Source organism: Nycticebus coucang, chromosome 12 (genome assembly GCF_027406575.1).
Source record: "Nycticebus coucang isolate mNycCou1 chromosome 12, mNycCou1.pri, whole genome shotgun sequence".
In the NCBI taxonomy this organism is placed as follows: Eukaryota; Metazoa; Chordata; class Mammalia; order Primates; family Lorisidae; genus Nycticebus; species Nycticebus coucang.
Genome location: NC_069791.1, coordinates 29,514,871 through 29,535,255, shown reverse-complemented (window position 1 = coordinate 29,535,255; position 20,385 = coordinate 29,514,871). Strand labels below are relative to the sequence as shown.

Here is a 20,385-nt window from a genome sequence, read left to right as displayed (position 1 = left end):
AAAGTTGTTCTAGAAATAAAGTTAAATAAGTAAAACCATAACTTCAGTACAGTCACACATCACTTAATGACAGGATACATTCTGAGAAATGTGTTGTCAGGCAGCCTTGTGCAAACATCATGCAGTGTCCTTACCCAATTTTAGGTACAGCCTATTACACACCTAGGCTATAGCTTCCTGCTCTGGACTACAAACCTGCACAGCATGTTATCATACTGAACACTGTAGGCAGTCATAACACAATGGCAAATATTTACATATCTAAACACAGGAAAGGTACAAAATAAATACATTGTTATGATGTTAAGGGACCACCTTCTTACATGTGGTCTTGTCATTGACAAAACCACCCTTATGGCTTGGCGCCTGTGGCTCAAGCAGCTAAGGTGCCAGCCACATACACCTGTGCTGGCGGGTTCAAATCCAGCCTGGGCTGGCCAAACAACAATGACGGCTGCAACCAAAAAATAGCCGGGCGATGCGGCGGGCGCCTGTAGTCCCAGCTACTTGGGAGGCTGAGGCAAAAGAATCACTTGAGCCCAGGAGTTGGAGGTTGCTATGAGCTGTGATGCCACAGCACTCTACCCAGGGGTACAGCTTGAAGCTCTGTCTCAAAAAAAAAAACCACCCTTATGTGGCATAGATGTTTGTCTGTGGATTATCTCTTGAATGATTCTATCCATTCCAATTCTGGTGCGTATAGAGCAAGTATTAATGAGTGATTCAGAGAAGTAACCTAATATCCAGACTTTTTGCTTTTGTGTGCATTTTTTTGAGATTAAGGGTTCTGAAATATGGACAGAGGTTTTATAATGCTTTAAAGAAAATATTTTAAAAGATTTTTCTTACCAAATAATTAGCTAAAAACTGAAGCCTTCCTTTTAAACAGGAGCTATAATTAACAAAGTCTTCCTTGTCAATGAGTTTGTTGGTGAGGAAGGCAGGCAATGAATTAGAGGGGTATGGCAGAAGGTCACTGAAGCACTTCAATAATCAAGTCTAAACTAACAGTTACCTCTAGGAATTGTTCAAACAAGAAAACAAAATACTCTTACTTGATAATCATTTAGTTAAATGTTTGGGAATTCGATATTTTTGAGAGAAAAAAATTTAGAAAGTACCCTATATGTAGTAAGAAAAGGTACAGTGAAGCCTATTAAAATGAAACAGATAAGTTTTATTACTTCTAACAAATCCACATGGTAATTGAAAAGAAAATGACCTCCTGAAAAAAATGGTCACATGTTACTTTGGAAATACAATGCCCAAAGATAAAGGATTGTTAGAAACAAGAAAGAGTAGAAGTCATTACTTTAATTTGCATATCCCTATTTTAAGGCAAAACATAACACAGCTATTGTCCTTACATCATCCTGGTCTTCTTCAAACCTCCTTAACACCAGGCATTACCATCAAGATAATCCACAGTTATCCACAGTTCCTCCTACAGACTCCAGCTTACCCAACAGCTCTAGGAAACTTCATTCTCCCTCCCCAGCAAGGACAAAGGAAATACGGCAGAAAAAAAAAAAAAAAAAAAGCCAGTTCAGGGGTGGCACCTGTGGCTCAGTCGGTAAGGGTGGCGGGTTCAAACCCGGCCCCGGCCAAACTGCAACCAAAAAATAGCCGGGCGTTGTGGCGGGCGCCTGTAGTCCCAGCTACTCGGGAGGCTGAGGCAAGAGAATCGCTTAAGCCCAGGAGTTGGAGGTTGCTGTGAGCTGTGTGAGGCCACGGCAGTCTACCGAGGGCCATAAAGTGAGACTCTGTCTCTACAAAAAAAAAAAAAAGCCAGTTCATTTCATTAACACACAGGGCAAATAATCCTATCACAACAGATGGATTCCTAATCTTTACCTTCACAATCACTTTTCTCATCCCCCAAATAAACATATCATCAAAAACTATACAGCATACAGTTCTTTTCTAAGATATGAACTACTTCATTGAGACACTGGCAAGCTGTTAAGGAATGCTATGGCTGTGGCTAAATATAGAGGCTTTCTTTTTATTTTATTTTATTTATTTTTTTTTTTTGTAGAGACAGAGTCTCACTGTACCGCCCTCGGTAGAGTGCCATGGCGTTACACGGCTCACAGCAACCTCTAACTCTTGGGCTTACGATTCTCTTGCCTCAGCCTCCCGAGTAGCTGGGACTACAGGTGCCCGCCACAACGCCCGGCTATTTTTTTTGTTGCAGTTTGGCCGGGGCTGGGTTTGAACCCACCACCCTCGGCATATGGGGCTGGCGCCCTACTCACTGAGCCACAGGCGCCGCCCAGAGGCTTTCTTTTTAATCAGCAGCTATTGTGAATCAAATGTTCATCTTCAATGACTTTTTTGCTGGTGGGGACCTCCCACAAAACTCAGCCACAAACCCCTGGCAAGACATTCCATTCTTCATTTGAGGAATATTCTTTTTAGACGTCAGACATAGCCTGATGTCTTATGATTCATAATCCTCCTTTATGTAGCTGTGACCTTACTTTTGTCCTAAAAAAATTCTTCGGCCTGAATATCTGAAAGGGATCTAAATACTAGGTAGGATTCACCCTCTTCTAGGCAGTGCTCAGTGAGAAATGTGTAAGGTAGGAGACACTTGTCCTGATGTAACACACAGTAGTGCACGGACCTTCAAATGGATGACTACTTAATAAACCCATTAAACCTTTTCTGAGCTTATCCTCACACTTGAAAGGCACCGGGAAATCTGCAGCAAACACACAGATGTTTCATTTCAGGCTTTGTTTACAACAACCCAGTTAAGCCATGGTTGGTGTTTAACCATTTTGAGGTTTGAGGAGCCCTGAGATTAACTAACAGTATTTTCACAAAATCTACAGATTCATTACTATTTAAAAAAACACTACCTAATCTCTGGAAGGAAACCAAGGGACACAAAAACAGCCTATGAAACCAAGTTATTTTATATACTTGACAGGGTGATAGGTGGGAATGGCATAACTTGATTTTAAACTACAGATACGAGGCAGAACGCGGTGGCTCACACCTGTAATCCTAGCACCATGGGAGGCCAGAGACGTGTGGATTGCTTGTGCTCACAAGTTCGAGACCAGCCTGAGACAGATCGAGACCCCAGGGTCTCTAAAATTAGCTGGGCGCTGTGGTGGGCAACTATAGTCCCAGCTACCCGGGAGGCTAAGGCAAGAGGATCACTTTGAGGTTGCTGTGAGCTATGACACCAAAGCACTCTGTACAAGGTGAGAGCCTCTTTATCTCAAAAAATAAACTAGAAATTTGAGGTTTCTGTTATTTCAAGCACTCTAATGGTTCTTTAGAATATTTTTTTCATAGTCCCACATTTGTACAATATTAAATAATTCCTCCAGAACAATCTATCTTATTTTTTCAAAGAACACCATCAGCTAATTTGTGACTTTTACATCTATCATGATGGATGTCACATCATTCAGCACTATGTTTTAATATAAGGAAGCTAATATCATCTGCTTCTTCATTGATAAATAACTGAGGGCAGACCCTATATAATCTCACACTAGAGCGTATGTTTGGGGAAAGCAGTAGAAAATTAAATTTTGAGCTAAAGCCAAAAATCAGGATGGACTAGGCCTGGTGGCTCACACCTATAATCCTAGCACTCTGGGAGGTCAAGGCAGGAGGACTGGTTGGAGACAAGCCTGGGTAAGAGGGAGACCTCATCTCTATACTGAAAATAGACAAATTAGCTGGGTGTTGTGCCAGGTACATGTAGAGGCTGAGGAAGGAGGATTGCTTTAGTCTAGGAGTTTGAAGTTGCTGTGAGTTAGGCTAAGGCCATGGCACTCGAGCCCAGGTAACAAAGTAAGACCCTGTCTCGGAGGGAAAAAAAAAAAAATAAATCAGAAAGGACTTAAAATACTGATTAACAACTGTCATTTGTCTTCTAAAATTAAATTAGCAGTGACGGTTTCAAAACTCTGAATATACCAAAAGCCACTGAACTGTACACATTATAATAGTGAATTTTATGATATGAATAATATCTCAATAAGCCCATTTTCAAGATATAATAAAAATAAAAATAACCAGGTTAGGAATGCTTCTGTCTTTAATATCTCTGTAACCTCAGCCCATCTAGGAAGCCAGTTTCATAGTAGGTGTAGTATATGTGTTCATTAAGTTTATTTATTTTTTTTTTTTGTAGAGACAGTCTCACCTTATCGCTCTCGGTAGAGGGCCGTGGCGTCACACAGCTCACAGCAACCTCCAAATCCTTGGGCTTAGGCGATTCTCTTGACTCAGCCTCCCAAGTAGCTGGGATTACAGGCGCCCGCCACAATCATTAAGTTTATTTAAAAGCTGTCATTTGTACAGCACTTCACATTTTATAAAACACTTTTTTTTTTTTTTTTTTGTAGAGACAGAGTCTCACTTTATGGCCCTTGGTAGAGTGCCGTGGCCTCACACAGCTCACAGCAACCTCCAACTCCTGGGCTAAAGCCATTCTCTTGCCTCAGCCTCCAGAGTAGCTGGGACTACAGGCGCCCGCCATATAAAACACTTTTAGTGACATTATTTCTTTGGCTCCTGTCTGCCAAATACCCACCAATTTTTAAAATTACTGTAAAGGCCAGCCTGAGCAAGAGTGAGACCCTGTCTCTAAAAAAATAGCTAGGCATTGTGGAGGGCACCTATAGTCCCAGCAACTTGGGAGGCTGAGGCAAAAGGATTGCTTGAGCCCAAGAATTGGAGATTACTGTGAGCTATGACGCAATGGCATTCTACCAAGGGCAACAAAATGAGACTATACCTCAAAAAAAAAAAAAAAATACTGTAATAGTTAAAAACAAATCAACCACATTGGCATTACAGTTCTGTCCAATTTAATTGAATTTCCCAAAAATAAAATATTAAAGCTAATAGCTAAATCAGCAAAAGCAATAAAATAACCATAATTGGCTTGGCATCCGTAGCACAGTGGTTTACAGCACCGGCCTCATACACCCAGGCTGGCGGGTTCGAACACGGCCCAGGCCAGCTAAACAATGACAACTGCGACAAAAAATAGACAGGCGTTGTGGCGGTGTCTGTAGTCCCAGCTACTTGGGAGGATTAGGCAACAGAATACTTGAGCCCAAGAGTTGGAGGTTGCTGTGAGCTGTAATGCACTCTACCAAAGATGATATAATGAGACTCTGTCTCAATAAATAAATAAATAATCATAATTATATGAACAAAACATACATATAACAAAAAAATGAAGTTTTAAAATACCAACAATAAACTCTAAACATGTTTTGGTTGATTTGCTATGGTTTCTTCCGCTTTAAAGCTACGACATCATATGACTTTCATATGATGATCAACTTAATGAAGAGGCATAGGTAATGTAACCTTGGTGCTGATGACTCAAGAAAAGGATGAGGTAACCAGTATATAGCAAGATACAAATAGGCCAACTCTAGTCTAATCTAATGAGACTTCATGTGAAGCCAAGGATCAGAGGGATGATGTCTAATTTCACATCTTAATTCAAGACATAAGTTTAGTGAGTGTACCATAATATAAATGAGAAAGAAAAACAATATTCACACCAAGAACCAATATTTACAAAGAGAAGATATATGTAAGCTTTCTGATAATTTTAAGCTTAAAGATAATCTCTTATAAATTTCAGGAATACCAAATACTTGTTGATTTTGTGCTCTAATCAGGAAAGCAGGAAACATATTGAAATAAAAATTTTAGTGTTTTTAGTATCCTTTAAATATGGAATTGGGAGACAGTGAAAAGGTGAAGAACTTAACTGTATAGAATTATTTTTTTTTTTTCCGAGACAGAGTCTCACTATGCCACCCTTGGTAGGGTGCTGTGGTGTCACAGCTCACAGCAACCTCCAACTCTTGGGCTTAAGCTATTCTCTTGCCTCAGCCTTCCAAGTAGCTGGGACTACAGGCACCCGCCACAATGCCTGCCTATTTTTTGGTTGCAGTTGTCACTGTTGTTTAGCAGGTCCAAGCCGGGCTCAAACCCACCAGCCTTGATGTATGTGGCCAGCGCCCTACTCACTGAGCTAGGGGAGCTGAGCCTGTACAGAGTATTTTCTTGTCATTTAAAATCTTTTTTTTTTTTTTTTTGCAGTTTTTGGCAGGGGCTGGGCTTGAACCCGCCACCTCCGGTGTATGGGGCCGGTGCCCTACTCTTTGAGCCACAGGCACCGCCCCATTTAAAATCTTATAAGGGTAAAAAAAATAAATGTTATAAAGGGTGACAAGGCTCAGACCTGTAATCTCTTCCCAGACCTCTGGTAAGTTGAGTGGGGAGGATCGCTTGAAGCCAGGAGTTGGAGACCACCTTGAATAATATAGATAGACTCTATTTAAAAAAAAAAAAAAAATATATATATATATATATAAATTTTATAAGGGCATTAATTTAACATTTCCAAAAATGAAGAGGGTTCTTATTATGATACATTTAACATCTGGAGCCAGGCACAGTGGCTCACACCTGTAATCCTAGGCAGAGGCAGGTGGACTGCTTTGAGACCAGCCTGAGCAAGAGCAAAACCCCATCTCTTTAAAAAAAAAAAAAAGGGCGGCGCCTGTGGCTCAGTCAGTAAGGCGCGGCCCCATATACCGAGGGTGACAGGTTCAAACCCGCCCCGGCCAAAGCACAACCAAAAAATAGCCGGGCGTTGTGGCGGACACCTGTAGTCCCAGCTACTCAGAAGGCTAAGGCAAGAGAATTGCTTAAGCCCAGGAGTTGGAGGTTGCTGTGAGCTGTGAGGCCACGGCACTCTACCGAGGGCCATAAAGTGAGACCCTGTCTCTACAAAAAAAAAAAAAAAAAGCTGGCCATGTAGTCCCAGCTATTTGGGAGGCTGAGGCAAGAGGATTGCTTGAGCCCATGAGTCTGAGGTTGCTGTGAGCTATGACACCATGGCACTCTACCCACTCTACCCAGGGCAACAAAGTGAGACTCTGTCTCAAAAGTAAGTAAATAAATAAATAAATAAAGTCAGGTTCACTTTAGTTGATATATATGCTTTGAAGGACACCATTAGTTACTCTAATGTAACAACTTCCCCAATTCTACTTTCTAGATTCCTTCCTCTAGCTTTTTTAATATACAGAAGGAAAGCCTTTTTTATGTTCAAAAATACCTTTCAAAATTCAAAACTGCCGGCTGGGCGTGGTGGCTCATGCCTGTAATCCCAGCGCTGTGGGAGGCCGAGGCAGGTGGATTGTCTGAGCTCAGAGGTTCAAGACCAGTATGAGCAGCAGTGAGCCAGAGAAAGACCCTGTCTCTACTAACAACATCAGAAACAGCCAGCACCTCCAGAGGAAGAAGAAAAATGAACAAAAAAGGAGTACTTCAAACAAAGAAGAATGAATAAGCAAACTGAAATTAAAAATTTAAAAAAAAAAAAAAATTCGAAACTGCCAGTGGATAGACCAGAAGTAGCCAAAGGTAGTAAAAATCAGAAGTTAACTTCACAACTTGCTCATGCCATCTTGGGAACTGATATTCTGACATGCTTCTCTAAGCAACATCCCAAATTAAAGTATTCTTAGCTTTCCATAGACTAAAACCCTATAGCTTCTATTCTTTATTTTTTCTTTCTAAAAAATCGACTGGCCTAGAATTAAAAAAAAAAAAAACCCACAAGATTAAAAAAAAAATAAAAGAATAAAATAAAATTAAAAAATCACAAGATAGTGTCACGATCTAAATGTCTATGGATTTTGAGACCAGTTAGGGTGTCTTCATGCTATGGAATAACTGTTTCAACCTTTAATTTAAAAAGAATGCAGAAGTAGACCTATGACATGTGCAAAAAGGGAACTGTATCTTCAGATATCTTCTGTGAAATAGGCAAGTTGAATAGTTATACAGTATAATTCCACAATATGTTTTAAAAATGAGACCATAAGTACTTAAACTGTTATTTTAAATAGGTTTTTAAAAAACAGTAGATAGTGGTTGCCTCTGAGGAGAGCAAGCATAAAAGAAGCTTACTTTCACTTTACTCCCTTCTATACTATTTTTTCTTACCCAAGAGCCTTAGTTACCATCACACACCTTTACTTAAGAGGAACCTGAAAAGCCCAAATGCTTACTTAAATAAACTTCCTCAAAGACGAATGGAGAGATACACATTAGAAAATACACTCCCAAGGAAGAGACGACAGAATAGGCTAGTAAAATCAGAATAGACACGGAGCAGAATGGGAAGGAAATTCAAAGAGACAAGCCAAAGATGTGTAAAGTGGGAAGGAAGCAGCAGTGAACAAAGACTAGAAGAAATAAGCAACCAAAGACAACTTTGAAATGAAGGAGACACATTTCTTTAGAGCCAAATCTAAATGACAGGATGATGAGAAAGGAAAAGAAATAAACATGAACACTCATGATCACAAACTATGAGATCCTTGGGTTACTGTAATCAGTAATGACACCATTTTTAGTCTATCATGTGCTATCTTTAATCACATATAAGTACAGGATCCAGTAAACACTAACAGTGTAACTGGAGCAACACTCTTCACAAAGGGTCAACAAGACTGTTTTGTATTCTCCTGCTGCTAGGCCACTTGGTAGCAGTATTCCCAACAATAAGACATGTTTCATCAGCACTTAAGAAAAGCCAGGGAGCAATAAAACAGTATTATATCCTTCTACCTGCTACTTCTAGATACCAGCCTATATTCAAGCAAAGGTTCTAAATTTACTTAGTCACGTTCAGGAGACAAATTTAAATTTGCCTGAAGAAAGGGGTGGTGGACTCCATTTGTTTGCCAACAGCTTCTCTGAACACACAACCTGTCTCTCTAAGAAATTATATGGTAAAGCATTTGTAACTGTGACTGCCTAAGGCAGTGGTTGTCAACCTTCCTAATGCCGTGGCCCTTTAATACAGTTCCTATGGGTTGCGAGTCACACTTTGCAGATCAGCCTAAAACATCCAATAAGAAAGGGGTCAAACTCAGAAATAAGCCAAGCCTTCAGATTAAGTAGTTTAAAAACTAAAATCCAGGGCGGCACCTGTGGCTCAGTCGGTGGGGCGCCGGCCTCATATACCGAGGGTGGCAGGTTCAAACCCGGCCCCAGCTGAACTGCAACCAAAAAAAAAAAATAGCCGGGTGTTATGGCGGGCGCCTGTAGTCCCAGCTACTCTGGAGACTGAGGCAAGAGAATCGCTTAAGCCCAGGAGTTGGAGGTTGCTGTGAGCTGTGTGATGCCACGGCACTCTACCCAGGGCCATAAAGTGAGACTCTGTCTCTACAAAAAAAAAAAATCTAAAATCCACAGCTCTGGATTTTAGATAGAGTTAAAAAAAATAAAAAACAGGTCTGCGCATTTGAGTGGTGTTAAAAAAAAAAACTAGGTCTCCTAATTCTAGATTAAGGGGGAATTCCAGGGGAATGAGAAAGTTGAAAGCATTGGACAGAGAGTATTTATTTGCTTTTAAGGGATGATGATCAGTTATAAAATGTTAAGTATAGGGCGGCGCCTGTGGCTCAAGGAGTAGGGCACCAGTCCCATATTCCGGAGGTGGCGGGTTCAAACCCAGCCCCGGCCAAAAAAAAAATAAAAATAAAAAATAAAAAAAATGTTAAGTATAGCGGAGTCTGGTGAAAAAGGTCAACTTAAGAGTCTATTTCTGCTTCTGTCTTTACAACTAAACAGGAAGTCACTTCTAATTGTATTTGTCCCTGTGTAATATCAGGCTAAAATTTCACTTCTACTTTCCAGGGAAACTATGAAACAGTCTATGAAAATGCCAGTATATGTATACTGTTTATTTTCTTGAATTTATAAGACTTGTACAAACATTACAGAAAAATAAACTCTGTCCCAGGATATATTGAACAAATTAAACAAATTAAACAAAGTCTTACTTTTTGAATGTTATCTTTTAAGCCCAGGCCTGTGGGAAAAGAGGAACTAGCCTTTCAGGGAAACTTTTAGGTCATTAAATGGGCCTTTCTGTGAAGGTGTTGTCCCATTTTCAAGCTTGACAAAAATGTTTTGGTTTTTTTTTTTTGGATTTTGGGCGGGGCTAGGTTTGAACCCGCCACCTCTGGCATATGGGACCAGCGCCCTACTCCTTGAGCCACAGGCGCCGCCGACAAAAATGTTAAGAAAGGGTTTGGTAGTACATTCACTGATCTGACCTACACCTCAGAAAAGTTCCTTAACTTGTCTATCCCTCTGTATCCTTGTCTATAACAGAGGGATAAGCCCCAAATCTGCTGAATAAGATCTCTCAAAGCACCAACACAAGGACGGGCACATGGTAGGTGCTCAGCTCTTATAGTAGTTTTTACACACTTTTTTCCCCTCTTGCCAGGTATCATTTTACTTTCTGTTTTTAAGCAGTCCACTCAAGAAGTTACTAACACCCTTACTGGTAATTTCCCAGTATTCAAGTCCTTGTCCGACTCCTCCATTTGCTCTAGGATCAAACAGAACCAACTGACCCCAATCCATTCTAACCTTTAAATGCCCTAAATTGATTATATTATCTTTCCCTCTAAATCTGTTCTTCCTATTACCTATCTTGGTTATCATCCAAAGTCACACATACACACCAAATCTGTAAAGTCATCTGGGTTCTTCCTTCACCTTCTACATGGCCCCCACCAAGTTTACTATAAAGTCCTTAGAGATTCTGCTGAGGCTTTTACTTCTTTTTTTGGTGCTCCCTACCAGCCCCACTGCCCGTTTGTCCCTCACCATGGTGCTTGAACTCCTGTCAGAACGTCATAACCAACTTCCCTTCATCCTTCAAACAGGTGGTATCTTCCTAAAGTTCAAATGTTAATTACCTATTCCAAGGCACCAACACTGGCTTCAGGATATTATCTAAACTCCTTGGCAAGGAATTCAAAGCTTTTCAGGATCTGGTTCTGCCTACCAGCTGCTCTCAACGTGGAATTCTGATATTCCAGGAGTGTCAAATCAACTTTAATAACTAGCCAGCCACTCCTATACTCAGGCTGTTATTTCTGAGACAGCTTATCCTCCATCCTCTGGACCTGGGAAATCCTTTTTTTTTTAATCTTTTTTCTCTACTCTCTCCCTGTGAAAGAATTGCTTTTTTTACAAAAACCTTCCATACCTTTATTAAAAGAACTACCACACAGATTTCACTTACCTGATTACTGTATTATCTCCTCTACTTACGGTAAACTACTGCAGAGCAGGAACTAAGTCTTATTTTACAACCAAGTGCTAACCATGCACAGTACACAGAAATGGGTAGAATTTGCTAACTACCCAAAAAAAAGGCTCGCCAAGATGAATCTGAATAGTATACTAAAGGCATGGAACACGAACAGGTGTCCATAATAAACATGTGAATTGAAAAAGAAACCAATGTTTTGAAAGGAGTCACTTTCTTTAACATTTTTATCCAAAGACTTTTACAGAAAAAGATTGTGAGGTTTAAGCCAGGCACAGTGGGAGTGTGCTTGTAATTCCAGTTACTCAAGAAGCTGAGGTAGGGAGGACAGCTTGAGCCCAGGAGTTTGAGTCCAGCATGGGCAACACAGTGAGAGCCTCTTTAAAAAATTAAAGATCTCCAGGAAACGTAAACTAAATGAATTACTTTAGAGAGCTACTTCAACTCAGCCTACATATCATTCACCAAATTAAAATAATAGTAAACCTGGCTCAGCACCTGTAGCTCAGTGAATAGAGGGCCAGCCACATACACTGTAGCTGGCGGGTTTGAGCCTGGCCTGGACCTGCTATAAACAACGACAACTACAACCAAAAAATAGTCAGGCATTGTGGCGGGGGCTGAGGCAAGAGAATCGCTTAAGCCCAAGAGTTGGAGGTTGCTGTGAGCTGTGATGACACAGCACTCTACCAAGGGTGACATAGTGAGACTCTGTCTCAAAAAAAAGTAAACCAAATCAACTTATAGTAGGTGGAATCTAATACAAAGCTAATAATAAATTTATTTTGGTTAAGTTCTAACTTTTGTACTTGAATATGGAACAGCAAATGTACCTGTAACCAGTATTTTGGGGGCAAAAAAAGAAAACCTCCTTACCTTAAAAACCAACTCTCTTCTTTTGGACTACATGCATTTCCAGATTATTTCCACAATACAAAAATCTTAGTTATAGATTCAATTAAAAGAGAAACTTAAGGAGCAAAAGACAACAAAACATTCTCAACTGAACCCCCCCCCCAAATCAAAACTAAGTGGGTAACGCAGTACATTCTTGTGGACAAGAGAAATCAGGAAGAAAATGCCATTTTCTAGGCCTCCACAGGACTTTTTGATGTAAAATGGTTGAATCAGAATTGGAATGGCAACCAGGAGTTGAGGGCAGTGTCTTCCCAGAACCGGTTTCTGAAGGTGGGGAAGGGGGCCAAGCACACTCATTCTTTCCATTCAACGTTTACTGAAGGCTTCCCTAGGCAAGGTAATTGACCCATGCCTCAGTTTTATCTCCTGTAAAATGTCTATTTCTCAATGTTATGAGGACAATAGCAGCCAGTTATTTATGAACCACATTACCTGCTTAATTGTTTACGTTATAAGATAGGTATTACTGCCATTTGACAGATGGGAAAACTGGACCACAAAGTGACTTATCTAAGATGATCACAGCTTTGGAATCTAGACATTATTAACCACAGAAACCTCTAAACAATTAACCTAGTGCCTGGATGTGTTTTCTTCTCAATTATATTCCCACCATCTCTTAAGAAAAAAAGAAAATTATTTTTTTAAGCAACCTACTATGTGCTTGGCATGGTAAATTAATTCGTCCTAATAATGGTAGTCTTTAAGGTTTAGGTTTCAAATAAGCTTAAGGTTGCTCCAGCAAAAAGCTTTCATTTTTACATGTAAAATCATCCTCAAATTAACTTTCTGTCATAAATACACCCAAGTTTGAGCCCCATGAGTCAGTTTTCCCAGCATCTACTAGCAACTCTGGGAAAAAACCTGACCATCCAGGTTCCAAATATGCAGAATAAAGAATACTGGGCAAGGACAGCCTTTTGGCTTGCTATCTACCAAGGTTCTAGAATATACTACCTACTGAATGTCAAGCTGCCAACATGCCACAAAGACAATACAAAGACAAGGTACCTCTCCTGTGTGTCTTTCCCATCCTCAACTCATTCACTCTGATAAACCAAATCTGTCTTAGGCACCATCTGATTAGTAAAACAAAAACCATTTCAGTTGTTGTATTTTAAATTTCCCAGGATACTGAAATCCTAGCCATTACCTTGACTATTAAACAAATCAAGAAAAAAATAAGTCAAAGAACTTCAGTGTACTTGCAAAGAAACTTATATGCATTTAAATGCATGATCCAGAGAAATTATTGCCCAAAGGAAAGTCAAAGTTATTAAATCCAAAGTTTTTCATTTTCTTGACATGCTCTATTCACTTCAGAAATGTACTAATTTTGGTTGCCTTTCACTATTTGTAATTTGGTCAACCAAAACTTGGGATAAGTGTGTTTGTTTAACAAAAACAATGAAAAGAAAAAAATGGATTTCAACTTGGTGGGGGAGTACCTGAGAATATTATTATTTTCCCACTTTTGAATGCCAATAATTAAGTATGATTTAAAACCAGGCGAAATCGAGAAAGAAGCAACAGATACAGCGGTGCTTATCAGATGTCTAGACTACAGGCAAACCCCAAATACCAAAGAAGCATCCATGTGTCAAACCAGCATAATTTTTGAGCTATGCCTGGGGCCACATACAAAAAAAAAGTTAGCTTGAAAAGAAAATCTAGGAGGGGTAACCAGAAGGTCAAGCCCAGTTCACAGGACTTGGGAAGACTAGCAGGGTTAGCTAGCCATTACCCTGCACAGTCTTCCTCATCAGTTTCCTTCCCAGCTCCCTTATTGTATATCTCTGAAAGGCTCAACTCCTTAAATGCTTGCTTCTTCAAGGTCATCCTAAGATAAAGCAGGGAAAAAGCATGAAACACTGAGTCATGCATAACTTTGGCCAGAAAAGAGTCCCCTTCCCCAAATCATTATATAAATACTTCCAATGCCACCAGGGTTTTCTCAGGAACTCCACCAGAAGCAAACTCCCAGACCTTCAGTCAATTTAGATTGGGCAACTAAACGTGTTCAGTTTTGCAACATAAATTATTAAAAGGCTTTTCAGCTCTGGCAAACTCCAGTTCAAAAACAGGTGCTTTCAGTATACTTTTAATGAGAAGGTCAAATCCAATTTTTTAATAATTAAAAGAAAAAGGAAAAAAGTTTTCTTAACCCTCCTTAGGACAATGTAAAAAGGGGGGAGGCAGGATTGCTGCGGTGAGTCTAGAATACCGTCCCTGTTTGGCCAAACAGTAATTTCTAATCTTCTGCGTGCCTGTAGTAATGGAAGGTTGGAGGGAGAAAGTAAAAACAAAGAAAACTGGGGTCATAGTTACCAGAACAAACTCTGCACCGCCCGTTACCACCCCAAGAAACCAACCCTCCCCTCCACCAAAACAAACCTTGCCCCTCCCAGCCGCTCCACCCACGCATAAACACACAAAGAAACCCGCCGCACGCACGATTCACCCGCAGTCTTCACTTCCCCCAGGACAACTGGGAGCCCCAAACTTCCCCAAGGTGGTTTTTCGCGTGTCGTCGGGGCTGGATCCCCTGGACTTGCAGGCCACAACTCGGCGGGGGAGGAGACACTCGGGACAGTAGTCTGTTTCCCCGAAGCAGCAAAATGCCCCCCAGGTACTCCCACGCCCCCCGCCCCCAAACTGCGCCTCTCCCTTTGGGCACGCGGTGACCGCCAAGAGAGACACCGAACCCACAAATACAGCAATGTCCCCTGGCGGATCTGTTGGTAAATAAGGCATCTCGGGTCGGGAGGAAAGTTCCCCTGTGGAGAGCGACTCTCCAGGGGACCTCGCCCTCGCCTCTCACCTGCGCCAGAACCACGGGCCCCGCGCCCGCCCGGCCCGGCTCCTCCCGCAGGCCGCGCCTCCCGCACGCCGCGCTGCCGGGGCTTGTTCCTCCTCATGGCTTTGCCCTGACGTAATTCAAACATGGCAACAGTTCGACTTCAAAGGCGAATCCACAGACCTCCCAGACACAGGCTCCCGGGCCACGGGTAACGGGCTGGGAAGTCCCGGCCACGCTCTCCGGGCCCCTCAGCCGTCGCGGCCCCCGGCGCCCGCTGCTGGAGCGCCGGGGGTCCGGACACCGCCGCCTCCCTCGCCCGCCCGCCCGCCGGGCGGAGCGGCCAAGCACACCGCTTCCCTGCGCCGCAGCATGGCACCTCACGCCAGCCGCGCCGCCAAAGTTTCCCCACGAGGGGCCGAGGGACAAAAGCCCCTCCCGAAACTCGCCCGAACTTCGGGGCCCCCGACCCGCACGGCCCTCTGAGCCCGGGCGGTCGCCCCGAGCGCCGGGGGCCCGCACGGGCACATGCAGCTCTTTGTTTTCTCTCCAGCCGGGCGCTGCCTACGTGCAGCATCAGGGATGTCGAGTGTTTCTCAGGGCGAGACACTTGACCATCACCCCGGGCGAGGGTCCGGAGCCCGGTCCCACGGCCCTCCCCTCGGCAGAGGGCCCATTTAATCAAAGTTTTGCAATGTCCTTGATGAGAAACGCCCGGATTACCCGCCCCGCACAGGCGGAGTTGGCGACTTTCACTCTGCTTTTTAAACTGGCAAGACGCCATCATCAGCAAATCACATTGTCCTGCCGGCCGGACCTACCGGACGGCGACCGCATCCTACAGCGAACGAGGAGCTGGACACTCAGACCCGGATCAGGGTCGCAGCCCGGAGCACGTGGCCTGTCATGTACGGCACAAAAAGCAGTGGCCAGGAGTTTACTCACTCCCGCAGCGCAGACAACGCCGCCGCCTCCATCCGCGACTCAACTTAGCCCAACTGGCCATCTTAAACCGCCGCCGGGCGCCCTGGAAATAGGCAGCCCTGGCCGCGGCGCCCACACCTACGCCACAGGTGAACGAACGGGGACCAAAACTTGGCGCTCCGAAGGCACCCCGGACCCCGGGCGCGCTAGGGCGCGGTCCGCGGAGAGCAGGCGCCTGCAAGCCGGGGCCGCTGCTGGGCGACCGCGTGTTGCTCTCATTGTCGCAGCGCGTCCCCTCCGGAGTTGAGCAAACAACGCCACGCCGCGTGCGCTCCGGCGGAGCCGGGCGCTGACCCCGCGGCCCATTTAAACCCCTCACGCCGCCAGCTCGGCAGCGGACGGCAACTTAGTCTCCGAGCGGACGGCGCTTATTGTCCACCCTCGTCAAAACACGCGCAGGGGGCTGCGGCCAGCCCCACCACGAGGTGTAACAACGGCGCCCGACCCTCCCGGGGCTCGCGCCCACGCGGACGCGGCGACTCCCGGCCGCACCGCCGTGGCCACCAAGTCGTTTGGCCCCCGGGCTCTCTTCCGCGAGAGAGCACTGCGGCGGAGAAAAAGTCATTGTCACCTTCAGCGTGGATCTCCCTCAACTCCTCAGTTATTTCCCGGCTCCACTCTCTTCCCGACCCCGCGACTTTCGGTTTGCCCCAGATCCCCTCAATTAATAAACACACCCTAAACGTGCGTCTGCCGAAGGATCCGGGGTCGCGGAAACAGCGCTCCCAGCAATGCCATCTCCGCGGCAAAACTTCCTGTGTGTGTGTGTTTGTGTGGAAAGACGGGTGGGGGGGAGGTGGGTGAGGTGAAACGAGGAAAAAAAACACTCGGAAATCAAAGCCTCGGGAAACACTTTTGCACCAGAGTAATAGTTACAGTCACTCACCTAACAGAAGCAGCCGTTCCACGCGCAATAGCGTTGCCGAGGTGCGGAGTGCACGCCAGGCCAACCCACCCCCCACTCCAATCGCTCCCTCCTCCTCAACTGCCTTGTCTAGAAAGATTGTCTCCTGCAGTTCTGCAGTTGCTACCGCTGGCCGGGAAGGTGTAGATTCCGCTTTCCCTCTGCGCACGCGCGGCTCCCGGTACAAAATTCTCTTGAATCGAACTAATTTGCATAGGGTGCGCGCGCGTCGCGGGCTGGGAGGAGAGAAGGCCCGGCGGCCGCGCGCGCTCCCGCGGCCTCTATTGTCCTTTTAAGGGGAGAAGCTCCGCGGCGCGGGAAACACGGCGGCCAGCGGGAAACGGGGGCGGGGATAGCTTACTACCGCGGGCGTCACATAAACAAACGCCCCCAGGCTGGAGGCCGCGGCCGGGGACGGTAGGGGAGTGGCGGGATGGGAAAGGCAGAAAGGTTAGCAGCCGGGGGAAGAAAACTGCGCCGGCTGCGTGCTTCCCACCTCGAAGTTCTTAGAGTGCCCTGTTCCGCATTGAAAAATAGTTTTTTAAAAACTGCTTTTTAGAGAATTCTCACACCTGTACCCAGTTTCTGGCTTGAGATGACAGAGGAGGTGGTCTTGTAAGAACACAAACTGAACGTGTTATAATGACTCAGCGTTTCCTAAATTTTGTTTGAAGTTCGGTTTTTGAAGCTTTTTTAAGACAATTATTTGGGGGCCAGCACAGGTTGTCGTGTAGTTTTAAGGAATGTTTTAATAAAATCCCATGTTAGCACCCCTTCTAACTCCCACTTGCCTTTCTCAAATAGTAACCCAACCTATAACAATCCAATTTTCTTTTCCTCTACTTCAGCCTTAACTTTTCCAGCCTTTCTGAGTTGAATGGCCGTTAATTTCCGTGGGAACAGTGCCGCTTTCTTAAAAGACTAGACCATGGAAAGCCAATAATCTAGGGACTGTATCCCTCCTCCAGCTGCTTATAAAAGGTGCTCCGCTCACCCAGAAATAATACCACTCACCGGTGGTCTCGGGAACTGAGAAAGTAGCCAGTGACTTTTCTTTGTGGAAAATATGTATAGTAACCAAGAATCGAAGTGCTGTGCACCCAAGAAGAAAAAAAAGCTGAAGTACTTCTCACATTGATAAATGGAAAATGAGGGGGGGGGGGGGAGAATGATTGTGATACATCTTTATACTGTGCACAACTAACACCAACAGGCAGAGACCTTGGCTTAATGATGGAAGTGAGGAGAGAAGATGTTTTTCCCAGAAACTTGATATTGGTTTCAACCTACAAAAGTGTGGAAATCAACCATAAAACTTAATCATCCATTGGCAGGTTTCACTGCCTTCACTATAGTGTCAACAATACAGATTTAAATAGATAGTTCTGAAATTGTAATTCAACCGACAATTCCTAGTACATATACAGTACAAATCCACTTCTGAAGTCCTCAACTAGGGCTGCTGTTTTTCTTTAGGTTCTCTAACGTTCTATTCCCTGTAACCGTATATGACAACTGTATCCTAAATACCTGCAAGGAGACAAAAACTGACACCTCTTACTAAAATATGAGCTCCTTAACAGCAGGGATTTTGTATCTTTTTTTTTTTTGTTGTTTTTTTTTTTTTTGAGACAGAGACAGAGCCTCAAGCTGTCGCCCTGGGTAGAGTGCTGTAGCATCACAGCTCACAGCAACCTCCAACTCCTGGGCTCAAGTGATTGTCTTGCCTCTGCCTCCCAAGTAGCTGAGACTACAGGCGCCGGCCACAACGCCTGGCTATTTTTTGGTTGCAGCCTTCATTGTTTGGCGGACACAGGCTGGATTCAAACCCCGCCAGCTCAGGTGTATGTGGCTGGCGCTTTAACTGCTTGAACCACAGGCGTCGAGCCAGGGATTTTATATCTTGCTCATTTTTGTACTCCAGTGCCTAAAACAGTGTTCAGCAGTTAATGGATTCTGAATAATTGCTTGTAAAATAATATATATATATATATTTTTTTTTTTTTGTAGAGACAGAGTCTCAACTTTATCGCCCTTGGTAGAGTGTTGTGGCATCACAGCTCACAGCAACCTCCAGCTCCTAGGCTTAGGTGATTCTCTTGCCTCAGCCTCCCCAGTAGCTGGGACTACAGGCGCCTGTCACAACACCCGGCTATTTGTAAAATAATATATTAATGGAAATTTTCAAATTAAGGTTTGAGTCAAAACAACTTTAGTTTCCAATTTTGTGTTTGACCTAAATGAGTTTACAGGTTATAGTAATCATTGTGATTGATACAATGGCATCCTTGTTCTTATTGTAGAAATGAATAACTAAACAGGCTTAACTGTTCCTGGACTTCCATTTGTGGTATATTGGGCCCTAAGCACAAATTCCTACCTTCTTTTTTTTTAGAAATAGGGTCTTGCTATATTGCCCAGGCTGCCCTGGAACTGTTGGATTCAAGTGATCTTCCCATCTCCACTTCCTAAGTAGCTGGAACTACAGGCACATGCCACCATGAAGGGCTGCCTACCTTCTTTCTAAGAGAATTTTTTTGTTTTTTTTTTTGTAGAGACAGAGTCTCACTTTATGGCCCTCGGTAGAGTGCCATGGCCTCACACAGCTCACAGCAACCTCCAACTCCTGGGCTTAAGCGATTCTCTTGCCTCAGCCTCCCGAGTAGCTGGGACTACAGGCACCCGCCACAACGCCCGGCTATTTTTTGGTTGCAGTTTGGCCGGGGCCGGGTTTGAACCCGTCACCCTCGGCATATGGGGCCGGTGCCTTCCCGACTGAGCCACAGGCGCCGCCCTTTCTAAGAGAATTTTAACAATTGCCTAGGTTGTCTGAAATACTTATTTGGTCTACAATAGATTCTCTAAAAATAATTTCAAATTATTATATGCTTTGGAAAGTGTGAAAATTACAAATATATATATATATATATATATGTTGTTTTTTTTTGGCCGGGGCTGGGTTTGAACCCACCACCTCCAGCATATGGGACCGGTGCCCTACTCCTTGAGCCACAGGCGCCACCCACAAATATATTTTTTAAACTTCAATTATTGCTCCTGTAGTCCCAGCTACTCGGGAGGCTGAGGCAAGAGAATCTCTTAAGCCCAGGAGTTGGAGGTTGCTGTGAGCTGTGTGAGGCCACGGCACTCTACCGGGGGCCATAAAGTGAGACTCTGTCTCTACCAAAAAAAAAACAAAAGAACTTCAATTATTGCTTACAGGAGTGTGTGTGTGTGTGTGTGTGTGTAATTTTAAAACATACCCTATGGTGAGGAATGGTGGCTCACGCCTGTAATCCTAGCACTCTGGGAGACCAAGGCAGGTGGATTGTCTGAGCTAACGAGTTTGAGACCAACCTGAGCAATAAAAATAGCTGGGCGTTGTAGTGGGCACGGTAGTCCCAGCTACTGTGGAGGCTGAGGCAAGAGAATCACTTGAGCCCAAGAGTTTCAGGTTGTTGTGAGCTATGACACGAGGGCACTCTACGGAGGGTGCCAAAGTGAGACTGTCTCAAAAAAAAAAAAAACCAAAAAACCTATACCCCTAATGTTTTTTCTGCTGGAAAATTTATGTAAACAATATATAAAGTAGGCCAGAATATATATATTGTGGTGGCTCTCACAAGGCAGCAG

The 20,385-nt window shown here is 43.9% G+C and overlaps 1 protein-coding gene across 3 annotated transcripts in view; it reads right to left on the bottom strand.

The window, feature by feature from the left end:
• SINHCAF (SIN3-HDAC complex associated factor) overlaps positions 1 to 16,909 on the bottom strand; it is a 35,005-nt gene extending 18,096 nt beyond the window's left edge. Inside the window, exon 1 of one of the 3 annotated variants that reach the window (XM_053556550.1) lies at positions 16,735 to 16,909. The gene's annotated coding sequence lies outside the window, so the exon portion shown is untranslated. Of the gene's footprint in view, positions 1 to 14,888; positions 14,997 to 16,525; positions 16,586 to 16,734 lie in introns of those variants that run through there. The other 2 variants (XM_053556552.1, XM_053556551.1) reach the window with 2 other exon arrangements.
• Positions 16,910 to 20,385: the final 3,476 nt, after the last annotated feature.